Raw genomic sequence first — 24,916 nt, forward strand, 5'->3', positions numbered from 1 at the left:
TCGTGTGTTGGTTACCACGATTTCTTCTTCGGCGTCCTTTACCCTTTAAATGTCATGTATTGTGTGGGGAGGGAAGGTAGTTTACCGTTACACATGTAGGGTTCCTGTAAACAAGCGAAATCCACCTGTACTTCGTCCATAAATTTGCTTAGTCCTGTACCAACGATTCTACTCCTCATACAATTCAGTGGTACGAACTTCACAGCCGATATCTTGAGTATGCAAAGCTCTTAGGACCAGCTTCTTTAAGAGCAAAATAAATTCGCCAGTGTACTCTCACTAAGTACTTGCAGACGTTATTTAGGAGCAAACCCTCTCCTGTCCCTGTGCACACCATCTCCATGAGTCTATAGACATCTCGTTTGTCAGTTGTGATATTCGTAGAATAATGCGACCAGTCTGTCCTGTAGCTGGGTAACACATTTTGTTTTCTTCTGGGTGATGAAGTAGTGTTACTAAAAACAGTAGGGCAATTTGAAATACATATTTGTTTTCGAGCTTGCTTAAGCCTAGTTTCTCCTCAAGGTACCTGTAGTCTGTTGTAATTCCTTTGGCGTGTTCCTGTTTATTGTTCGAATATTGTGATATGTTGGTTTTCTTATGTGTGTTTGTCGTTAGTGCTTCTGAGGTAATCATGTTTGTCTTTGTTATTTGTTCCCTATTGCTTGGGTATTGTAATAGGTCGTGTTTGTTGTCTCCATTTGTTATCGGTGTGTCTGTAGAAATTTTGTTTATCTTTGTAGCTTGTTGATGGGATGCTCGTCATGAGCTCTTACTTTGTCTGATATGTGTGCGTTTTCGATATGCTGTTAATCTTTTGTAGTTTGTTCATTATGACGTCACATTCGGGTTTCTCTGTTCCTGTTGTTTTAGTCTCTGATCCTTATCTCCTTGAGCCATGGGTTCTTCCATAGTGAACAAAGCGTAATGGTTTTATATACAATTTACTCTTTAACGTGTCGTATTCGAGTTCCGTTGTTGATGATGTTCTGTTGTTTTGTATGTTTGTCTTTGTTGTTCTACTTGGTTGTTCTGAATCTTCCTGGGTTATTTGTTCTTTTGGTGGTTGTGTTTTGCTAGTTACATATTCCACAGATCATTTGAACGATTGGGGAAAGAGTCAGTTCCCTGGATATATGTACATAATTAGTGTTAACAATCAATGAACACATTATTGTTTTACTAGTATTCCTGCGTACACTTAAAAACAAGAGTCTTTTTTATATACTGGCTACCAGTTTTAATTAGAAATTATTCAATGAAATAGAAGGAGTTGTCCGGGAGAAATAATTTTAAATTACATTTAACACTTGCTTTGCTACCTGTCAGACATTATATGTTATTGGGCAAATGATCAAAAATTTTTATGGATAAACACTGAACTCGTCTCTCAGCCGCTCACACCTTTAACAATGGGTAATACATGTAATTTTTCTTCTAGTGTTGTAATTATTTACATCAATATTCTTCTCAAATTGCGATGGATTATTTATGACGATATTCACTAGCGAAAATATGTATTGCGGCGGCGCAGGCAAAATGCCTAGATCCTTGAAGAGGTACCTACATGACGCCCAAGGGTGAACGCTACCTATTTTTCTTACTACTCGCTTTCGTGTAATCAATACTTACCTTTTAAGTAATGAGTTACTCCAGAAAGTAATTCTGTACAACATTATTGAGTGAAAACACGCCAAATATGTCCAAAGGTTGATACGTTTATTTCGAATATCAACAATTATATAAAGAGTAAAAATAACTGAAATTAATTCTTTGAAAAGCTCAGTAGTATGCTTCTTCATTTCATGTTTTCGTCCATATGTAAACGAAAAAATCTGGAGCATTTTGCGCTACTTACTGATTCCTGATCATGTGTTGCATCAGTGTGGGAATGACTCTATTTATTGTACAGAACTGAATGTAGTGTGTTTTTCGAAAATCGAGGTAGTAACTATTTTCAGAGAACCACTAAATAATTCTTTGTAACATATCATTTTCTAACTCTTCTGTTGCTTTCTCTCTAAAGGGACTTATTGTAACAATAGTATAACTTGAAAAAAATCACCGATTCTGCTTATAGAATGTTAAGTGGTAGGTCATTTACCTATATAAGGGATAGGAATGGACCCAAAATTTAACCCTATGGAACTCCGTGATTTTTATCCTAATCACTAAAATTTTCTACTTTTCTCGCGTTGTCTGAGTTACTGAGCACAATCTTTTGCATTCTGTTTGTCGAGTATGATTCAAACCAGCTATGTGTAAACGATCAATTCCATAAAACTTGTGATATGAATATGGCATCTGTCCTTTCGGACATGTCCGAAAGAACAGATGCCATCTTCATATCGTTAAGGCTAACAGGCTGATGACCTTCTTCAGTGCGGATGCACACGAATTGCCTGAACTCTTACGGGACTCGGTGGATTGTCTGCCGCGAGTAATGGGTATAACAGCAGGGGCACTACGTATGTAGTGTGTGGACTATAAGTTGATAATGTGGGACTCACAGGGATCGTACCGGCGATAAGTCCTTGCAGCCGCATTGTCCTCTGTGCCCTCGGTGCCTCAGATGGATAGAGCGTCTGCCATGTAGGCAGGAGATCCCGGGTTCGAGTCCTGGACGGGGCACACATTTTAACTGTCCCGGTTGAAGTATATCAACGCCCATCAGCAGCTAATGGTATTGATTTAATTGTAATTCCATATAACTCGTGTTTTTCTAAGAGAGTATCATGATCTACAGAGTCGAAGGCCTTGGAGAGGTCACAGAATATACCAACTGGCGATGTATTATTACTTAAGGCTTGTACTACTTGATGAATGAATATACAGTATATATATAGCATTCTCAGTCGAGCAAGCTTTCTGGAATCCAAACTGTGTTGTGTTAAGTAAATTGTTTCCATGTAAGTGTGCTATTACTCTTGAGTATATTACTTTTCCGAATATTTTGGAAAAAGGTGTCAGTAAGGAAACTGGACGATATTTGTTTAAGTCTCTCTTGTTACCTTTCTTACGAAGAAGTTTAATGATTGAATATTTAACCTGTCTGGAAAAAATTCCCTCTGACAATGATGTACTCCACATATGAGTAAGGACATTACTTATTAAGTTCGTCCAAGTTCTGAAATTCTGTTTGAAATTTCATCACCTCCACAAGAGCTTTTATTTTCTAGAATTTTTTTAACTGTTTTAATTTCATTGGAGAATGCTGGTGCTACTTGCAGTTGCCTAATGTTTTGTGGAATGATATTTGTAATATAATATATTCTCTTACTTCTTCAACTGAATCAGTTAATCCTATATTTTCTGTTACGTTTAGAAAGTGATTGTTAGAAGTACTTGCAACTTGTGAATTATCAGTTACAGCATTATCATTTAGCTTAATTGTTATGGAGTCTTTTTCACTGACTGGCTGCCCCGTCTCCTATCTCACGATGTCCCATCATACTATCAGTATTATTTATTTCTGTCAGGACACGCATAGTTCTGGACAATTTAATGACTTTCCTTAAAATAATACAGTACTGTTCGTACTAATGTCGGATCTTGACTTACTCTAGCCTTTACATAAATTTCTGTCTTCCTATTACAAGAGAAGTCCCTTAATTATCCACGGCTTACTTGTTTTTTTAATGCCTCAATGTATACATTTCATGTTTGTCTAATTTATGTGACTTTTTTGATTTTCCGCTGTCCCTGCAGACGGCTTTATCTTCCAACTCTTCCATCCTTAGAAGAATTATAATCTGGAAGGTCACCCACTGAGATGTGTCATGCTCAAGGTGCTTAGCTACACAATAGTAAACGGCACCTTGCATACAGTTGTTATCAATGTTGTCTGTAATACACAGGTATTTGTTCTGTACTGTTTCACATAACGATATTGATGGCACTGTCTCGATATCTGGGTCAGTGGTTTGCAGTAGCCCCAGTTGCTGCCTCCTGTCTAGCACACTCCAAGCTCTTGTTGTGATGCATGGTGTGTACACCTGCTGTTTTGATAGGGTGATGATGTTTCTTCCATGTAGTCTCGTCCCGTATTAGTGAACTTTATTGGCATTGTGTTCTGCATGCTGAATTTCCCGTTCACATAGCTGTTTATATGTTGGGCATTCTGGTCTCCCTGTTTTATCGCATAATCTGTTTCAATATATCACCGTGGTTGAAATACTCGAGGCTGGCATACACACATACATTGCAGACATGACGGTCACAGGAGCTTTTAGTTCGAGAGAGGCAACCGCACGCCAGGAGGCCGGTCCCAACCCATCTACGTCGGCCGGTGACCGCCCGTAGAGCAGACAGTGTTTGCCCTAGTGAAAGGACGACCCAATGTTCGGCTTAAAAGCAAACTCCGCTACATTGAGTGGGAGCAGCCAGCGTACGCATTCTTTACACATAGCACGCAGTTTCAGAGATTTTCACAGGGAGACAGCAAACGCCAAACGCTGATACTACAGATTTCCGGATTGGTCTCCTTAAGCGAAACGTCATTCTCCCGTTTGAGAAGAGCAATGCTGGTTGGCAGACGATATTTCTGACGCCTTGAGCTGAAGGAGTAATCGAAGAGACCGAAAGGTATACCCCTTCACGTCTGGCGTGGAGAGGGGCCATTCTGTTGTCGCTCTTGGAGCGAGAACACGTAACGAGAGCGTGCGCGCTCGTACGTGTACTCAAAGAGCGAGGAACAAGTCTCTCCTCAGTACTTCGCTGGGAGAGCACCTCTGTCGAGAGCGAATCGAAGTCCAATTCTATATTGAGTCCTTGCGATTAAGCGTTGTTCACTGTGTTGGCCGCCCCACTTATTGCGCGGTGTGAATGGACAGAATTATAGTTAAATGCCTGCGAGCGAATTTTTGAGTGGCATCGCGGTGGACTGGTTATCTAACCGGGGTACCACACCAATAGTTAGACTAGGGGCGAATAGGAGTCCTTGACTTCGTCAAGGCGTAGGGAGAGTTTGATTTGCGAAGGTCAATCCAGATAGAATGAGAGTTATCTTATTTGTCAGCAGCGAGCGGCGCAGACAGCAGACATCGCAGCTTACGGATTTGTGTGCTACAGCTCTTGCAAGCCCCATATATCCTCCACAACAGTACACTTCACTGCATTTCACACGCGACAGTCACGACCGTACCTCACAACATTCTAACAGATAATTATTCAAGTTGAGTAGGCGCGGCTCTCAGCCATTCTGCCAAGTCAATGAAATCTTAAACTTTGTATAGAAATTTCATTAGCGAATCCTATCCTTGAGAGGTAACTTCACATTCCGAAAATAACCAGTAAATAACGTGTTCAGTTCATAACTGAAAGTGTCATTGTGATTTCTCAGAATTTTTGCAAAATAAATAATAATTTTTGTTAGTTTCATGTTTTTCTTACACTAACTAGCACTACTCCATTACCCAAGTATCCCACTAGTTACGTAAGAAATGTTGTGAATTTTTGTGTCATTTCCTTACAGCGGACGACTCCAGAAGATATTTATTGCTGAAAGTTTTTCAGGCATTTTTCTTTAGAACATTAGGAGCGTCTGTCTGACTTCTGTAGTAGTGTGGGAGTGGAAATTGCATCTTGCAGGAGCCACAGGGTGAAGGGTACAGCTCAGATTAGTCCATTGCTCAGAATGACAGATTAGCAACCCACACGCTCACAGTAGTCTACCGTTTCTGAGCTCCTCACATCTGGTATACACCAAAGCTCCAAAGAAACTGGTATAAGCAAATACAGAGATATGTAAACAGGCAGAATTCGGCGCTGCGGTCGGCACAGCCTATATAAAATAACAAGTGTCTGGCGTAGTTGTTAGATCGGTTACTGCTATACAATGGCAGCTTATCAAGATTTAAGTGTGTTTGAACGTGATGTTATAGATGGCTCACGAGCGATGGGACCCAGTATCTCCGAGGTAGTGATGAAGTGGAGATTTACCCGTAGAACCATTTCACGAGTCTATCGTGAATATCAGAATTCGGTAAAAACATCCAAGATAGCTGCGGCTGGAAAGGATCCTGTAAGAACGGGACCAACGACAGCGGAAGAGAATCGTTCAACGTGACAGAAGTGCAACCCTTCCCCAAATTGCTCCAAATTTCAATGCTGGGCCATCAACATGTGCCAACGTGCGAACCATTTAACGAAACATCATTGATATAGGCTTTCAGAGCCGAAGGCCCACTAGTGTACCCTTGATGACTGCACAACACACTGCTTTACGCCTCACCTGGGCTCATTAACACCGTCATTGGACTATTGATGACTGGAAACATGTTGCCTGGTCGGACGATTCTCGTTTCAAATTGTATCGAGTGGATGGACGTGTACAGGTACGGAGACAACCTCATGAATCCATGGACCCTGCATATCAGCAGGGGACTGTCAAAATGGGGGGGGGCTCTATAATGGTATGGAGAGTGTGCAGTTGGAGTGATATGAGACTCCTGATACCTCTAGATACGACTCTGTCAGGTGACACGTATGTAAGCATCCCGTCTGATCACCTGCATCAATTCACGTCCATTGAGCAATTCCAGCAGGACAATGCGACTCCCCACACGTCCAGAATTTGCTACACAGTGACTCCAGCAACAATCTTTTGAGTTTGCACACTTCCGCTGGCCACCAAACTTCCCAGACATGAACATTATTGAACATATCTGGGATGCCTTGCAACATGCTGTTCAGAAGAGATCTCCAACCCCTAGTACTCTTACGGATTTACGGGCAACCCTGCGGGATTTATGGTGTCAATTCCCTCCAGCTCTACTTACTCGAGTCCATGCCACGTCGTGTTGCAGTACTTCTGCGTGTTCGCGGGGGACCGACACGGTATTAGGCAGATGTACCAGTTACTTGGCTCTTGAGTGTAGTTTAGATTGTGTAACAGCAAGCGCCCGTATTTTATTTCGTACTTTGGCTGAGGTTGTAGTGGATGCCCTTTTCTATCATAATTTTCTTACAATTTCAGCCAAGATGTCATCAAGTACAGCGATTTTGTCTGCATTTGACGCATGCCGTTCGGCAGAATTACGCCGTCTCATTGCACCTGTATTACGTGTGCTAGTTTCCCATCCCATATGTGGTACTCCAACTACTGAGACAGCTCGTGGCTGCTGCCAGCTCAGACCAAGTAGTTTTCTCCAATGTCTACACTTAAACGTGGAGGCGGAGTCAGCAAAGTCACAGAAACGCCCCACACAAGTCTTAAATTCTTCCATGTGCGAAGTGTTAGAATTAGCGTCGCCTTTCTGTTGTTGAATATTAGCCTTCTATGAGTTTATTAGTAAAAGCTGGTTTATTATTCCACTCATCTCCTGGAAGACTGTTAATTAGCAATAGTAGAAGCCGTACGAAGCTGCGCCGTTAGCAAAGCCGTCGCTTGGCTCTGCCCGTCAAGGCAGAGCGAGCAGGGAGCTGGCTGCTGACGCGCGAGTCGCCGCAGACAACGAATTGTGCAACAGCGCCACGAGGCGAGATGCGGCAAGGCGTGCTGATGCGTTAAGCGCTAATTGGGACGGGTATAGAACGCTCAAGGTGACACACAGCGCGATGCACACGTCCCGCACGTGCCGTGCAGGTCCTACACATACTGAGACATTCTTCGCCCTCTCTGTGTGACGACCGTCTGCTCTGACAGAATCGGGCGTGCGCCCTGTAATCTTGCTCAAACGATTTTACAGAAAGTGTTAGGTAAAAACAATGATTTTTACGTTACTTGTTGCTCTATATATCAGCTTCATAGTGAAATGCCCTTAATCTCGCCAGTGGTCATACTTTATCATGATATTCGCATTTACGTGCTACACTGTGCCTAATTCGAAAAGTTTTCAGTGAAAAATAGGAGTCACTACGATTTTGCGTTTGGTGGATATTACAGCATATGTTGATGAGTATCAGATTTTGCTCAGATGTCGGATTTTTCATTGCACGTGGGTGGAGGTCTCTGTCTGTCTCCAGTCTCGAGTAACAGAATTTTATGTAACACGTTCAATTCCGATCGCACCAGCGCGAAAATGAAATATTGATAACATCCCTCACAAGTCCTAAACCAATCGAAATATCGAAACGATATTTTTTCGAATTATAGCATGCAAGGAGGACAGTGTTTGTGAAAATAGTTAACACATGGATCTTTCTCATCTACGGCGATATAACAAAAGCTATAGTTTATTTTATTTTTTAAATCAAGTACTGTAATGTTTTAAGTTCCATCGAGAGCTAGTGAGAAGAAAATTTTCTACTATGAAAATAAGCTTGAAATTTCAACTCTTACGTTATTGTAAACCGACATGAGGTTTCCTGCAAACTAATAACGTTTCTGGCCACCAACTGCTTGTTTAATGGGACACTGCCTCGGGATTCTTTCGCAACAGCTGCTGCAAGGTGAGTATGTCCAAATTATATAGTGCTTCGGCAAAAGAAGCACAACTAAACTTGTCAAGAACAGAAATGTACTCGTTACTCATAAATGATAATACTACTTCAAATGAGATAATGTTAACAATTCACACACACAGACACTCAAACTCCAGTTCTGTTGAAATTTTGACGGAATACCTGTAACCCATCGTGTTTTTAATAGTGAAAGACTGGAATGGAAACTTACGAAACGATTTTCTTCCTGTTCTTCATCTGAGAAATATGAAAATAATGATTAATGTTCCCCTCAGGCGGAGTGACGCGCACGTGCCAGGCGCAGGTTACTCACCTACGGTTCACCAAACTGACAATGTGTGATACGCAAATAAAAGAGTTATTATTAATAAAAGTAAATAACAGATCCACTGCACAACACGACGGTCAGTGTAACGTCAGCATCTGAGAATAATGCACGTAACAAGAATGCGGGGCTGGCCGGTGTGGCCGTGCGGTTCTAGGCGCTTCAATCTGGAACCGCGTGACCGCTACGGTCGCTGGTTCGAATCCTGCCTCGGGCATGGATGTGTGTGATGTCCTTAGTTTAGTTAGGTTTAAGTAGTTCTAAGTTCTAGGGGACTGATGACGACAGATGTTAAGTCCCATAGTGCTCAGAGCCATTTGAACCAAGAATGCGGAAGCTAACTAGGTGTGCCCAGTGCAGGGGAAGAGTTCACTTTTTTGTAAAACTGTCATGAAAGTAGGCCTGCATTTGTCAGCAATACATTTCAACAAATTAAATATATCAAATCACCACCATCTTTCAGGATACTGATATTTTCGAAATAATACCGACCACGTTCTTCACTTGTGTACCTTTTGTATAATTAGTTTACTGAAGCTGGTACTGCGTACGCAATCACTTACGTGCTTTTACTCGTCGCTGTGCACAAATAACACATTGCCATTCCTGGGGGTTTCTTGACTGTTTCTAGCTTGCAGTGGAAATGTGATGTCCAATTGCATGTCGTACAAAGCGTCTTGTTAGACCTATGTCTAAGTAATCACAGTGAAACTTATATGCTTCATATCTTGGGTGATTTTCACCAGGAGCACAAAGAGGACACACCTGTGGAAATCCTCAATTTTCAAATTTTTGTAACGGATCGTAAAGATACGCCAGCATAATAGACAGCACGTCGACATCCTTGTTTCACTGTATAATATTTAAAATTTCCTACTTCACTTCTTGATCACATGATTTTATAATATTCGTTAGTATTTCACTACCTACACGATGAATCATCTGTCCCTTCTTGCGATTTGATGACATTTTGGAGACAGAAGATATAATCCCAGTGGCTAATGGCTCACCAGTTATTTAATTGTGCATTGCTCTTGATAAAATAAAAACAATAACCAAACAAACAGCGGAGGTCCACCGATTTAAAAACCTGACAAATATAATGTACTAACGAAAAAAGACCGAGAGCTGAAATGCTGAAAAACGAATCACTACTCGATGAAAATAAAGTTCAGTAACAAGGAAGTATTTTTTCGGACAGCCAATACTACCACGGCCCATTTCCGTGGTGCCGAAGGGAGCATATGTGTGCGCTGCTTCGCAGCTCCCCGCCAGCCCTCTCCCACGCGTGGCGCGGAGCGCGACAAGCTGTGTCCCAATTTGCGTAGTCGCTCTTGAATATGGACAGTTACAAGAAAAAAAAATGTTCCTACAGAACCGACGGGTCTGGCGTGCTGACGCGAGAGACTGACACGCGCCGGGCAGTTGGTAGGGCGGAGATCTCTCCCCTCATACAGTAGACGAGCACCGACGGACCAATCACTACCAAACTTCATTCTTTCTTTGTGTGTAAATTGCGATATCTAACGAGTAAGTGAGAAACGCACTATGTGAGAAAACACTCCCGGCACACGCAAACGTAAATACCAACTGTTGTTATACGCAGCTTTAACTTAAGAAAACTGCGTCCGAATGCGGTACCACATCACGGTGCTACCAGCTCGGAAGCCATCTTGTGGAGATGCTGCACCTGCACCAGTGTCTTGCAGGTAGCATCTCAGCACTGTAGACGGCGCATTCGTTTGGTAGGTGGATACTGCGGACAAGGCGAGGGAAAAAGCCGAGCAGTTAAGTGAATCTTCCTACTTAGACCTATCAGTGTACACTATAATAAAATCTTGCTGTTTGTTTAATATATCGCTAAACAGAATTTAAGGAAGACACTAGCTCTGCAACATTTTCTTTAATTCGTCATATTAAAATAACTCTGGGGCTCCTAAGAAGCTGGTAATTTGCTTCAATATTGGCATACAACATTAATATTTGTCACACCAAGTTTTAAAAGGTAGTTCTTTGCATGAATCCCAAAGAGCCTCATTGTGGCAACATGATTATTAAAATGTTGCTTAATGGGTTGGCAAGAAACGGTATGATGTGTAGGTGATTGCAGTAGGGAATCGATTTTATACACTTGCCGCACCATGAGGAGTTGGCACCTCCACAGTGCTATCTCCACAGCTTCAGCACCAACCGCTGACAATAAGGCTTACACAAACGCCCCTGTAGCCAGCCTGATTCCCTCATGATGAACCACATCGAGAATATTCAAGTATGATGGCGGACGCGGACGCGGACGCACAACTGTACAACTTCAACGGAGGTGGAACCATACAAAGGTTCTAGTAAAATGAAGCAGACATGTTGCGTCCGATTCCCATGTCATGTAGCTTATACACTTTAAAATGCTAATCGATTTCAGACCTCTCAATTGTAACAACCAACATATTTTTTCATAAAATATGAGGCCCAGGACGCTCACGCAACCCTTAGAAATTAAAAACTGTATTCCCCATTGCAAATTCTGTAAGATAAACAGGCTTCTGGAACGACTAAAATGAGCACACACAGTGTTTTCAGGAGAACATTTAAAGCCTGAATTGTCTGTGAATTTCTCCTACTTCTCAGTGGTTAGTTGCAACTTTTGTGTGGCTGCTGGGTGGCTGAAAGAAAGGCAGAAAATTTAAAAATCACCCTCGAATATGGAGCACGGTACAGGGTTCCTCACTATGATCACATTAGCGTCATTAGTTACCCGAAAGCGGGTCACACTTAAAACAATCTCTTGAAGGATACCATTCTCTTGTATGAAACGATCCTATAGGACATTAGCGACCCTAGATTTAAAGTAGCGTGGGAACAGGAAAGACCGAAATAAAGCTGGAAGACGTTTCGGGAAACCCTAATCGTGAAGTTGTTCGAGAATATTCCACTTCCAAGTAGAATCGTAGACCTTCTCAAGGTCGAAAAAGATTCCTACTAGGTGTCGCCTGCGCAGGGAAGCATGTTTTATAACCACTTGCAGCAGAGTCAGGTTATCAATGGTAGAGTGATACCTCTGAACCCACAATGAAAGTGACTAATGAGCTTCCTGCATTGTAACCTCCAGACCTGGAGGCGGTTGAGTATGAGCTCCCAGCTCGTTCCCACGTATATTTGAAGGAAACAATACGACAACTAACCGAGGATACACGATCTATCCTAGGTTTGAGGAGGGGTACTGAAACAGCTTCCTTCCATGAGATGGGGAATCTCCCTGTTTCAAAAATGAAATTAAAAAGTGCGAGGAGGAGGTTTCTTGCCGCAGACATTGAAGACTCCAGCACCCACACTGAGTAAGTTCGGTTGTAAACTTCATCATTGGTAGAACTGAAGCCAACACCATCCGTCTCAGCGATTGTTCGAACCTGACAGAAAGTTTTGTCCTGTCTAGCGGTATCAGTTACGTGAGCGAAAAGTTACGCTTTAGTCTTGGAAATATTTCCTCTGCTGGTTTGGAGAAAACCATTCTACATTACAACATTAACTGGCCACCTTTACCTGAAATCTTCCTGATGGTGTCTCATGCAATCTACAACTTCATGGAAGGGTTTATGAAGTTAAGAAATGCCTGCCACGTCTTTTCTTGCTCTCCTTTTAGCAAGACGGTATTTTCCCTTCGCAATTCGAAAAGCTGCGAGATTCTTTATCAATGTTCTGCACTTGAACATACGGAGGATTGTGCTCCTGTCCCTGAGTCTGAAATGACACTCTTCAGTTGATGACGTAATTCACCCATTGGTGTACTCTGTCTCTCTGTTCAAATCAGCGTCTGACTATCCTGATCTAGATTTTCCGTGATTTCCCTAAATCGCTCATGGAAAATGCAGGGATGGTTCCCTTGAAACAGTACTGTCGATTTCCGTTCTTATCCTTGAAACAAGCCGAGTTTGTGCTCTGTCGCTAATGACCGGATGTTAAACCCTAATCTTTATTCTTTCTGCTGGGTTGAAATACAGCCCGCTGGCTATACGGTGTCCAATCTGAGAAACGCGGAGTAGTACGTGTCATCTATGTCGGTGGTTACTCCTACTTCAGCGCTCTCCACGCTTATATCGGGCTTTCTGTAGAGCGCAGGGTTGTCAAATAATGTTCATTCTGAATACAGACACAAAGGCTTACTCTCGATTCGGAGTCTGACTATCTTCACATGAGTCCTGAACAGATTCATGTTCCAATGTAGAATAGGAGTCATATTAGCTGTGAAGTTTAGTACTTTCTTAACCCTTACCTCTCTGTTGACATGGGTATGTTGTGGTAGAAGGGGATTTGTGGGAGGAGTTCACTGGTACCTGTGGCATTTTTCTACGTAAACCTCGTCTGTAGTGCTATCTTTATCAGATAAGTCACAGAAGACGAGTGCACACTGGTCTGATGGTTTTGGGCTACTTACTTTTGGCCTGGATCTCTTCACCACTCCTATATGTTGTTTTGGCCATTGAAGCAGATTAGGTTAGAAAGCTTGGAGATTACTGAGCACCATATATCCTTCTGCTATGCAAATAGAGGATTCTTCTAGTGACTGGGATCTCCTAGATTTACTACTCATCCTGAAAAAGTCAGTATCCGTTGCTTGAAACAACATTATTCCCTCTGAAGTCAAAAAAGAACAGAGGAGCAATACAAATGTTCCCACCTTCTTGCGGAGTTTACCCACATTTTCCGCAAGTTTCAAGTTCATTGTATGCTATTGTGGAATGTCCATAGTGCTGACGCTTGAGCAGAAACAGCGTAGTGGTTTTGGGACGTATGGTGTCACTTTCAGGCGGATGAATCCTGCCTCGGGCATGGATGTGTGTGATGCCGTTAAGTTAGTTAGGTTAAGTAGTTCTAAGTTCTAGGGGACTGATGACCTCCCATAGTGCTCAGAGCCATTTGAACCATTTGAACCCTTTACCGGAAAATCGAAGCGCGCGACGTAGCTGAGCGGTTATGTTATCCATCGAAGTGCCGGCCACATCCGGCGTTGCTTAACTTCGACGATCTGTCGGAAACCGCTGTATTCAACGAGGCAAGACCGTTGCCGGCCTCATGGAGGTAAGTCTTCGTACTGGTTCACTGAACGCGGGTTTCCCGAATTGGGTCTGGTGAGTGCGACCAGTCGTCTGTACCCGTAAGTTGTTGGCACGCTTCAGTGACCGCCGCGCGGCGTGGCGTTGCAGCGTTGTATCGCACAGGGACAGGCATCTTGGATTAACGGCCGAGATTACACTTGGTACAAACCTACATAAAAAAATCTCATTCTGATAGTGTGTTGACCTCCCATCAGAGGCGTGGCTGATGAGGCTGAATAGATGTTAGTGGGCCAACTCTAGGGAACCTACCGATAATTCACTTGTATAAGGCTTACGTAGGCAAGCGGAGATGAGTCTGGGTGGCCTCTTATTTCCGTAGCTGCTCATGGGAGCAGTATTGCGAATTAATCGCCTTAACAACACTCAAGATGATATAGGAGTGCAGTCTGGGAACAATAATGCAATAATACTCAATCAACAAGAAGCGTTTCAGCTCAGAAAAGGATATCATTAAGTAACTGCATTAATACATGTTTTTGGCTATTAAGAGAGAATGTAACTTTCGTAAAAGTGTGTTCTTTCTTGTTCATTGTTACAGTTCGTCTTTGTCCAAAACTTTCAGTATTCATGAAAATATCGTATGCTACAACCCACATAATGATTTTCTTCAAAATAGTTCAAATGGCTCTGAACACTATGGGACTTAACATCTGAGGTCATCAGTCCCCTATAACTTAGAACTACTGAAACCTAACTAACCTAAGGACATCACACACATCCATGCTAGAGGCAGGTTTCGAATCTGCGGTCGTAGCGGTCGCGCGGTTCCAGACTGTAGTGCCTAGAACCGCTCGGCCACCTCGGCCGGCAAGTTTCTTAACATTGAAACTTTAGGTATAATGTAATAGCGGCGCGAAAGACTCAGTTCAAGATTATCTTGAGATGGGTAGAAATTATGTCACGGCTATACCGAAACAGACTCCTCAATGTGTCTGCATCTCACGAGCGCTGCAGAGCCACTGGATCTGATACAAGTATTACGTCGAGCGCCCGCAGACCGCGAACAATTGCAATAATTCATAAAACATTTCCAGCATGCAAATATTGCTTTTACTGCTGCATACGTTTTGGCCAGATTTTGCAGCATGATTATCGATACTCATTCTGCAGTCAAACTAAATAATAAGCTTAAAATGTCAATAAATTGTAAACTAAACTTACAGATTTGAAAGTGAGTTTTCGACTGTGGTAGTAATGACGAGGAACCATGTGAACACGGAGCATTGATTTACGATGTGCAGTGACCGAAACCAAACTAAACATAAGCATGAGCGTCAGAAATTAGAAGTACCAATTACGCCATTCAGTCACGAATACCTGGTTTCATAAAATACACACAAAGCATTCGAGTCTCTCTTATTCGAACGTTTGTTACATATTACTAGCCTTTCGTCGTTTTTAATAACCTTTGTATTATATTTTTTCCCTACATTAGGTGCAAAACTGTGTTGGTCGTCATATATCTTGTTGAAGGGTAATGGCATCAAAATGTTTCACGTTGTGCGTGAAGAATGCAAAAGCCCCATTGGATGAGCTGCTTCAAACTTGGTCCAGATGAAATGGGTCTGGGCCGGACGGTGTGGCCGAGCGGTTCTAGACGCTTCAGTCTGGATCCACGCGACCGCTATGTCGCAGGTTTCAAGCCCGCCTCGGGCACGGATGTGTGTGATGTCCTTAGTTTAGTTAGGTTCAAGTACGTAGTTCTAACTTCGAGGGGACAGATGACCTCAGATGTTAAGTCCCATAGTGCTCAGAGACTTTGAACCATTTTTGAAATGGGTCTGTTGTATTTTGTATGTTTGTCAGTGCCAGACAGTGTCATTGTTTTTATAATTATCATTACCGTTTACTGACTTTCTCTGATTCTGTTATATCGTTAATTTTTCGTTGTTGTGTTGTTCCCCTTTGAAACTAAAATCACAATTTCCTCTACACGCTAATACGTGCAGGGCGCCCCTGCTCAAGTGGTGCGACCGTGATTTGTCACGAGAGTCGCCTGCGTGGTAGCTGCCTGCTTTGTATTCGCGTCATGCTGTTAGACATTCTCTAACGCAGTCTTTACTCACTTAGCGAATCTTGTTAGCTGATTCAGAGTCGATGCGGGAATTTGAAGCGTTGTCGGTCGACCAAGTTGGCAGCAAATTGGAAAGGAAAATATGTACAGCGTATCCCAGAAATGTTGCGACAAACCTCGATGGGTCATAGAGGGTGTCTTAAGGAAGAAATCGAGGATAGGAATCTATGTCCGGATACATCATCCAACGACGCTACAGAACGGTGAAGTTATAGACGCCAGCGGTTGCCACTACGCCACCCCTTCAGCAGCTAACGCGACCTTGTACACTGACGTCTCGCAATTTTATTTGTTATTCAGTGATTGCGGCTGATAGCCACAATCGCCAGAGGAGAATATGAAGCTATCTTCTGCGTAGCCTAGCCTTGTCTCCTATGAATGCGATTCTCTGTTGCCCTCTTGGATGACGGCTTCGAAAACGGGAGTTTATTTCTCGCTGTGGCAACCTCTAAAATTTCCAATTTTTTTCGGTATACAGGGCATAAAGGTCACCTACAGAAGCAATGTAGACATCCTGAATGCCATATATGTGGACAAATTTTCACACCAAGCACAAGATTGTACAAACAAGAGCAGGGAAAAAATGGCTCTGAGCACTATGGGACTTAACATCTGGGGTCATCAGTCCCCTAGAACGTAGAACTACTTAAACCTAACTAACCTACGGACATCACACACATCCATGACCGAGGCAGGATTCGAACCTGCGACCGTAGCGGTCACGCGGTTCCAGACTGAAGCGCCTAGAACCGCACGGCCACACCGGCCGGCCGGCAGGGAAAACAACGACAACTGAAGCAGCCCGTAAAAGCAAACAGGAGTGCTTCAACCATCGGAGTGCGTTCCCAACAGAACATAACACGGAAAAATAGATGTCTAGACGGAATGCTGCTTGACAGGCTTTGTGCAAGCCAAGAAACGTAAATTTCTCGTAGACACAGGAGCGCATGTTGCTCTGTGATCCCTATAAACTTGGGTTATCACGAACATCGATTGGTCTCATCTTTATTGTGGTATGTTTGGTTCGATTATAGTGAGCAATTATTTCTGGGAGGATATCTGTTCATTTGCATAAGCCGCGAATATTAAAACGCATCAACATTTGGCCTTTTATTATTCTGTTCAGACGTTCCACGATACTCACCTTCCAGTGGGTGAACGTTGAGTAGTGATGTATTCCATACCGCTGTATCACGGTATTGATCTACCTACTGTAAAACTCTCCACCGTGATTTTGAGAATATTAAGGGCTATCGGCTCTAATTCTTGAAAACCATTCAGAAGTCAAGATCGCACAAACTATGTTTTTTTTTTTCTTTTTTTTACCAAGACAGTCGGTCAACTCCGTAGATGTATCTTGTACGCCATCTAAGGTGGATGTGTACTGTTCAGTATGTGTCCAGCATATGTAAACAGATGTGCTATTCTGTACGCTTCTGTATCAAGTAACAAGCATCTGTGAGCAATATGTATATGGACATGGCCTTTTGGACAAGATGCTGTTTGTTTGTAAATATTTTAGCGATGACAAACGTTTATAATGTGCTGAGTTCCATCCACTTGACATCTTGTACATGAGGTCAGAGTAAAGAGAATATGTTTTACTACAAAAATGCTTAAGACCTAAAGAAGACAGCTAACACTGTCGAAACCAGATGCCTTGAATAAAAAATCTTGACTTTTGAAAGGTATTTAGCCTATTTCTAAGTTCGACTGCGATGCAATATGTCGAGCAGTGCGCAACATTAATCAGTATATGACCACGGAGTTTTATCCAACTCGTACTCCACCGGACATTCGCCTTACAGGTGTGACACAACAGTATGTGATGACTCTGCACTATGTGTGAAATCGGCTAACGGGTGTTTATCCACGGCACGCCTCAGCTGTGAACTTATACAATGTGGATACTGTGCTTCACATTGCATTGGAGAGAATGAGTCGGTGTTTGCCAATAACAGACTCCGCATACAACGATGTTGTAAACTTTCTACATGTTGATGATCTGGAACAGTATCTTTTCTTTATGTATCAATGCAGAGCCAAAAGGGAAACAGGTTAAATGTACTTGTGTAAAACCAGAGTATTGTGAGGTGCCCATCGGTTTGCAGGAGATGGCGTATGAATGTTTCATTTTACTTAAAAAGCGGGCGAAAGACGCTTTCAAAAAAATGGTTTAAATGGCTCTGAGCACTATGGGACTTACCTTCTGAGGTCATCAGTCCCCTAGAACTTAGAACTACTTAAACCTAACCAACCTAAGGACATCACACACATCCATGCCCGAGGCAGGATTCGAACCTGCGACCGTAGCGGTCGCGCGGTTCCGGACTGTAGCGCCTAGAACCGCTCGGCCACTCCGGCCGGAAAAGACGCTATCATATTTAAAAGAAAGTGTGCTTTAAATAAATCGTGTTTGTGTTTTATTTCATACCTCTCTCATTATAGTCCAAGTGTTACACTTATTAGTATCATTGTTTTCAATGCTACGTCTGTAATCATGCAGCAGCAGACAATTGCCTCTAACACCTCACCAGTCGTTGTCAACACGAATGATGAAGTTACTCTTCATGAGTAAAATATATAACTGAAATCTCTGTGTAGGCAAAATAGCTCAGTAGGTTATGTGATGGAGCTACAGTGGCTACACCTAATATTACCATCCTTACAAATGTATTTTTCTATATATGCCCCCTACTTTCAGTACCTGACGTAGCCGGTATCATGCCAGGGTGGATGAAACATCCTCGTCACATGGACTTTGTTGAATGTGACTGGGTCCGCAGCTCGTGGTCGTGCGGTAGCGTTTTTGCTTCCCGCGCCCGGGTTCTACATCTACATCTGCATCGATACTCCGCAAGCCACCCAACGGTGTGTGGCGGAGGGCACTTTACGTGCCACTGTCATTACCTCCCTTTCCTGTTCCAGTCGCGTATGGTTCGCGGGAAGAACGACTGTCTGAAAGCCTCCGTGCGCGCTCTAATCTCTCTAATTTTACATTCGTGATCTCCTCGGGAAGTATAAGTAGGGGGAAGCAATATATTCGATACCTCATCCAGAAACGCACCCTCTCGAAACCTGGCGAGCAAGCTACACCGCGATGCAGAGCGCCTCTCTTGCAGAGTCTGCCACTTGAGTTTATTAAACATCTCCGTAACGCTATCACGGTTACCAAATAACCCAGTGACGAAACGCGCCGCTCTTCTTTGGATCTTCTCTATCTCCTCCGTCAACCCGACCTGGTACGGATCCCACACTGATGAGCAATACTCAAGTATAGGTCGAACGAGTGTTTTGTAAGCCAACTCCTTTGTTGATGGACTACATTTTCTAAGCACTCTCCCAATGAATCTCAGCCTGGTACCCGCCTTACCAACAATTAGTTTTATATGATCATTCCACTTCAAATCGTTCCGTACGCATACTCCCAGATATTTTACAGAAGTAACTGCTACCAGTGTTTGTTCCGCTATCATATAATCATACAGTAAGGGATCCTTCTTTCTATGTATTCGCAATACATTACATTTGTCTATGTTAAGGGTCAGTTGCCACTCCCTGCACCAAGTGCCTATCCGCTGCAGATCTTCCTGTATTTCGCTACAATTTTCTAATGCAGCAACTTCTCTGTATACTACAGCATCATCCGCGAAAAGCCGCATGGAACTTCCGACACTATCTACTAAGTCATTTATATATATTGTGAAAAGCAATGGTCCCATAACACTCCCCTGTGGCACGCCAGAGGTTACTTTAACGTCTGTAGACGTCTCTCCATTGATAACAACATGCTGTGTTCTGTTTGCTAAAAACTCTTCAATCCAGCCACACAGCTGGTCTGATATTCCGTAGGCTCTTACTTTGTTTATCAGGCGACAGTGCGGAACTGTATCGAACGCCTTCCGGAAGTCAAGAAAAATAGCATCTACCTGGGAGCCTGTATCTAATATTTTCTGGGTTCGATTCCCGGCGGGGTCAGGGATTTTCTCTGCCTCGTGGTGACTGGGTGTTGTGTGATGTCCTTAGGTTAGTTAGGTTTAAGTAGTTCTAAGTTCTAGGGGACTAATGACCATATATGTTAAGTCCCATAGTGCTCACAGCCATTTGAACCATTTTTTTTTTTTTAATGTGGCTGGTCCTGTGAAGATGTAAAAGAAGAACTGAAGAATAAGAAGAATAGAATATTCGTTCCTGATAATATACGAGCAATTATTGTAGATCCATACAATTGTTGAAAGACTAATGTTCTCATGACTGCTATCACATGTAGATGTAGTCCGATACTATCGACTATTACAGGAGATTTTGCGCTGTGTAAAAGGCGTTACATACATGACATTCAGTGAAAGCAGTGATATCCTCCCACTTTAAAAAGTAAAGCCAAACACTGTCTTCATATTTGTGCTATTGAAAACTAAGACCAAATTCGAAAATATTTCTGTTTCGGTCGTGACATGAGTGTTCAAATATGTGTGAGAATTCCTAAGGGACCAAACTGCTGAGGTCATCAGTCCCTAGACTTACACACTACTTAAACTAACTTATGCTAAGGACAAAACACACAACCGAGGGAGGACTCAAACCTCCGGCGGGAGAGGTCGCGCAATCCGTGACATAGCGCCTTAAACCGCACGGCCACTCCGCGCGGTGTCATATGAATGCTAATGTATTTTCCCTAGGACAAACATATTCCAGAATCGCAAAACATTTTTTAGGGAAAATGCAAACCTCATTATAGCCTCCAAACAAGACAATCTGAGTTTAAAACACATTTTTCAGACACATGTAGGAAATGACATGTCGGTCGCAGGGAGCTAGAGACGTATTACCAGACTCTTCTGAGAATGATCAACCCATTAAATGAGTTAGTTAATCAAATCGGTAAGAAAATAACCGACTTAACTGAAAAGGTTGAGGCTAGTGAGTGGAAAATGCGTATAGACGTGTACATAATACTCGTTAATGACAAAATAAATAAATAAATAAACATTTACACCACACACACACAAAATTACTTACACTATGATAAAAGGGTCATATTACTACTGTGCAGACGCAGACACGCACACACACACACACACACACACACACACACACACACACTCTCTCTCTCTCTCTCTCTCTCTCTCTCTCACTCATTCGCTACCTCTCACTCCATCAGAGTCCCCCACCGCTTTTTTGCTACAAGAGGGTTGTGTGAGTATAGGAGAGTTTCAATCCCGTCATGTCAAATGACCCTTTTATCGTTGTGAGGCGACAGGCGGATTTTAGACTACCGCGCAGTGTACACCCACTGTCCTCTCGATGGAATACTAGTTTGCCGTACCATATGAGGCGACTACAGTGCAGCACCGCAGCACTGCTGTACTGGCACCGCAAATAGTCTTCGATAGAGTGGGCTTTCAATACCTTACGATGCATACCCTTAGCCCACCTCTGGGTGGCACCTTCCCTTGTGTGATACGCATACAGTTTAGGTCGTAGACCTGCAAAATCCACAATCGACAATCCATTCGCCTCGTCTTTCATAAGACCGATAACCTTCTTGTTCTGTGGAACAATACCATAAGAATTATCGGTCGTGTATAAGTACCTGTCGAATTCATTTCCATAGTTACTCATTACTTCATATATATCGCAGTTTTTCACCCAATAGATGAAGGTATCTGTATTCATATAAAGTAATTTAGTATCTACGAAATGAGTTTTCACAAACGCATAATGAAAGCGGTGCATGTGGATAGGTGTAGAATGCATACCCCCACATAAACAGGCTTGGTAAATTTTACTTCAGTCTTCATCATCTACACAGGAACAAAGTTTTTATTGAATATGGCCTAAAATTCGGTGTGGCGATACATTTTCTAATGCCCCAACGCCCATTCCGTTCGATTCTAATCAAAATTTCACACCGTTACCTCAAATTCTCCATTGTTTTACCGAAAATTGAATTATTCATTAATTTAGAAAAACCTTTCTCAAAGTCACACATCACGCAGGCTCTGTTTCGTATTCAAATCAATATGCTTCTTCTACCAGGGGGACTTCTTGAAGGAGATATCCCGGGTGACTCCAACCACCTCCATCCCCAAGCTGAGACACTGCTGAAGTGTATCTCCGCCTATTCCCCAGCATTGTCATCTGCTTTGGGGTGGAGCCTCCTTGCGGAACTAGTTGCTCTGGTCACAGCGGCAAATCGGCTTGCGCATCTTGCAAACTAATAGGGTATGTGAGTTCTTCCTATAGGCCACCATGGTGTGCCCATATAAATTATTTACATCCAAGTAGATGGTGTAACTCGAATCAAGCGATGATTTGAACCCGTCACCCATCAGTGGGTTATTTGCCTTGGCGTGTCTATGGACACATTGGCAAAGTCCCCCACGGATCCCTGGCTCAAAGAAAAAAAGCATGTCAGCATCATTCAACAATTCAATGCTGCACTTCGTTTTCTTGAGCACTGCGCCCCAAGACAACCCAGGTGACGTGTAATAAAAGGCAGGGTCCAGGGTATATGTGGTCATGCATAGACTCCGGAATTCCACGAAAATGTCTGCAAGCAAGCGCACGTCTGAGTCAATGTAAAGCTGTGCGTACTGTCCTAAAGTGGAGATGTTGAATTCCCACCAGACATTCAGAGCATGCACATACTCTGCATCCGTCGTGTCATCGCCTGTAAGGTTGCTGGAGAATGCCGTTATGTCGGGTAGCCTGGTTTCTTTGAGTTTCACCATACTGTCCAGGTACTTGTATGTGAATACCTCCCTTCTAGTCACGAGCTGAAACTTTTCCTAGTCGGGAAATATAGCTCGAGTGATAAGCATGTCCTCCCGAGGTAGAGTTTCAACAAGTTTCTGGAGTGACGCTTGCATAAAACGTAACGTGTCAAATAAGTGGAGAGTAATTCTCCGGGTCATTCGTTTGGAGAATGAAATATGTGGCTCATCGCTCTCAGGTAAGACACTGAGCTGATCTTCCGCCATGCCAAAATCAGCAAGTGCTCAACAAGAAAGTGAGCGTCACACCTGCTTAAAAAATGACAGAAAATGGCTATGTGCACTGGTAACCAGTACTTCAAACTGCACGTATTGTGGCCTGCGCGACGGTACTTCCCCATAAGGTGACAGTGGTCCCTCCGGTTTTTTTAACTAGTGCCAGCCCACAGACATGACGGTCAACCACGTTATTGTACAAATCTTCACTCTGCTTCGATTTGGTCAATGGAACGTTGTCACTGTAAGGCTTATCTACCTCCCAAGAGAGTTTTCGAGCTCAGTGAGCAGTCAAACCGTAGGATTATCTCCAACAAAATACTTGTGGCTCTTAAGACTCGAATCATAGGACAATACAATTTGGTACGTACCACATGCAGTACGTGTTTCTCTGTAACGATGGTATGTGAGGTCATAGAATCACCTTCACAGTGGGTCACAGGAGCGAGGAAGCATTTGAAGTCGGCGTACACCACAACCGGTCATCTTTCTGATGGTGAACACTTTAAAACTCTATGAAATTGTTTTCCTCAGTAGGCAAATAACACGTATCAGGTCTTTGGAAGCGCAGTCTACTAGATGATTTGCTAATAACATGTCTGAGGAAAAGGCATTGAGGCACCTGTAGCAAATATGCTCTGGGATGCGAGAAGGCGATACATGTCTTTGATGCATACGTAATGCTAATTATCACCTTCAGAGAAGAGTAGCACGTTTATACGCATGTCTCGCTCACCGAAAAATTTTGGAAAACGGAGGGGGCCGACGACTATATCCTTGTCCTGCTCATTTGACTTGCCTTTCCTCTCTAGGCCATAAACATGAACAGATATTCCGGTATTCTGCGCCTCAAATTTCTGTATGTCCGTGATCTTGATGGGGAACTCGATACCATCAAAGCTATAAAACCCGTCAATATTATTACCCACATGGTATGTACCAGGACGTTCAGGATAATCTCTGCAGTTGTAATTTCTTTCGCAAGTCAGGACAGACCATACAGAACAAGCCTGATCGGTTTTTTTCGGATGTAAAGGCATGCCCTTTTATTAGGGATCTTGATATAGCTGGACCCTCTGTTTACCAGATCATAGACATGTGTATGGATGTCCAGGTATAGTATTCGGTTGTGTGCTTTAGCTGACTCTCTAACTTCCCTCTCGGAAAGACGGGTCAGTATAGCTGTCAAGGTGGATTCACGAAACCTCTCAGCGATTGATCGGCTCCGCGTCATTCCGCCAGTATCCTCCCAAAGATAATGAAGACTTGTCTCTTCAGTACCAGAGGCAACTTTGTGTGGTGCGACTGTTCAATGCAGAGCGCCGCACAGCATTTAATGCCAGGATACAACCGATCATTCACGGCTTTGGGGAGGTCCGTTTCCACGACAGGAAGGGATGTTCTTAAAAACCTGACAGCGTCGCGGTACCTTCCTGCCGGATTCTCGATCCTTTCGAGCGAGATCTGCGGTATTCTAACTGCGGTGTAATGTCACTGACCTGGTCTCCTCCACTAAAATGACATGAGAGAACTGCCGCTAACCACAGGGTCATCTCTATTACAAATAATACTACTACTAGGGGCTGATCAGGTCCTTCCTGTTGATAATGGAGGGCGTGGTGCACAGGGGTATGCTCCGAAACACACATACCTTTCGTTGCCGGCGAAGGCGAACAGTCAGGGTCGGAGTAGGAGATGGTGGCGGCGACGACGAGACTAAGCGGGAGTATCCAGGTTGCTGCTGCTGTATGTTGGAGCCTTCACCTTCGCCAGTCTGGAGGGTGAGACATCGTTGCTGTTCTTCCTCCGACTGAACCACCCATGGGCGTCAGAGGGTATGCGCGGGGGTTGGGGGCGGAGGGGGGGGGGCACTGCAGGGCACACAGCTGATTCTGCTGCCTCTAGCGCAGCCAAGTGTGGCGTCTGCACGGCGGTTCATGTCGCTTGGGCGCGTGTTTGGTTCTGACCCCACAACGACTGTCCTAGGCACTCGTGCCACAGCTAGCTGTTG

This window comes from Schistocerca piceifrons, chromosome X (assembly GCF_021461385.2).
Source record: "Schistocerca piceifrons isolate TAMUIC-IGC-003096 chromosome X, iqSchPice1.1, whole genome shotgun sequence".
NCBI classification, from domain to species: Eukaryota; Metazoa; Arthropoda; class Insecta; order Orthoptera; family Acrididae; genus Schistocerca; species Schistocerca piceifrons.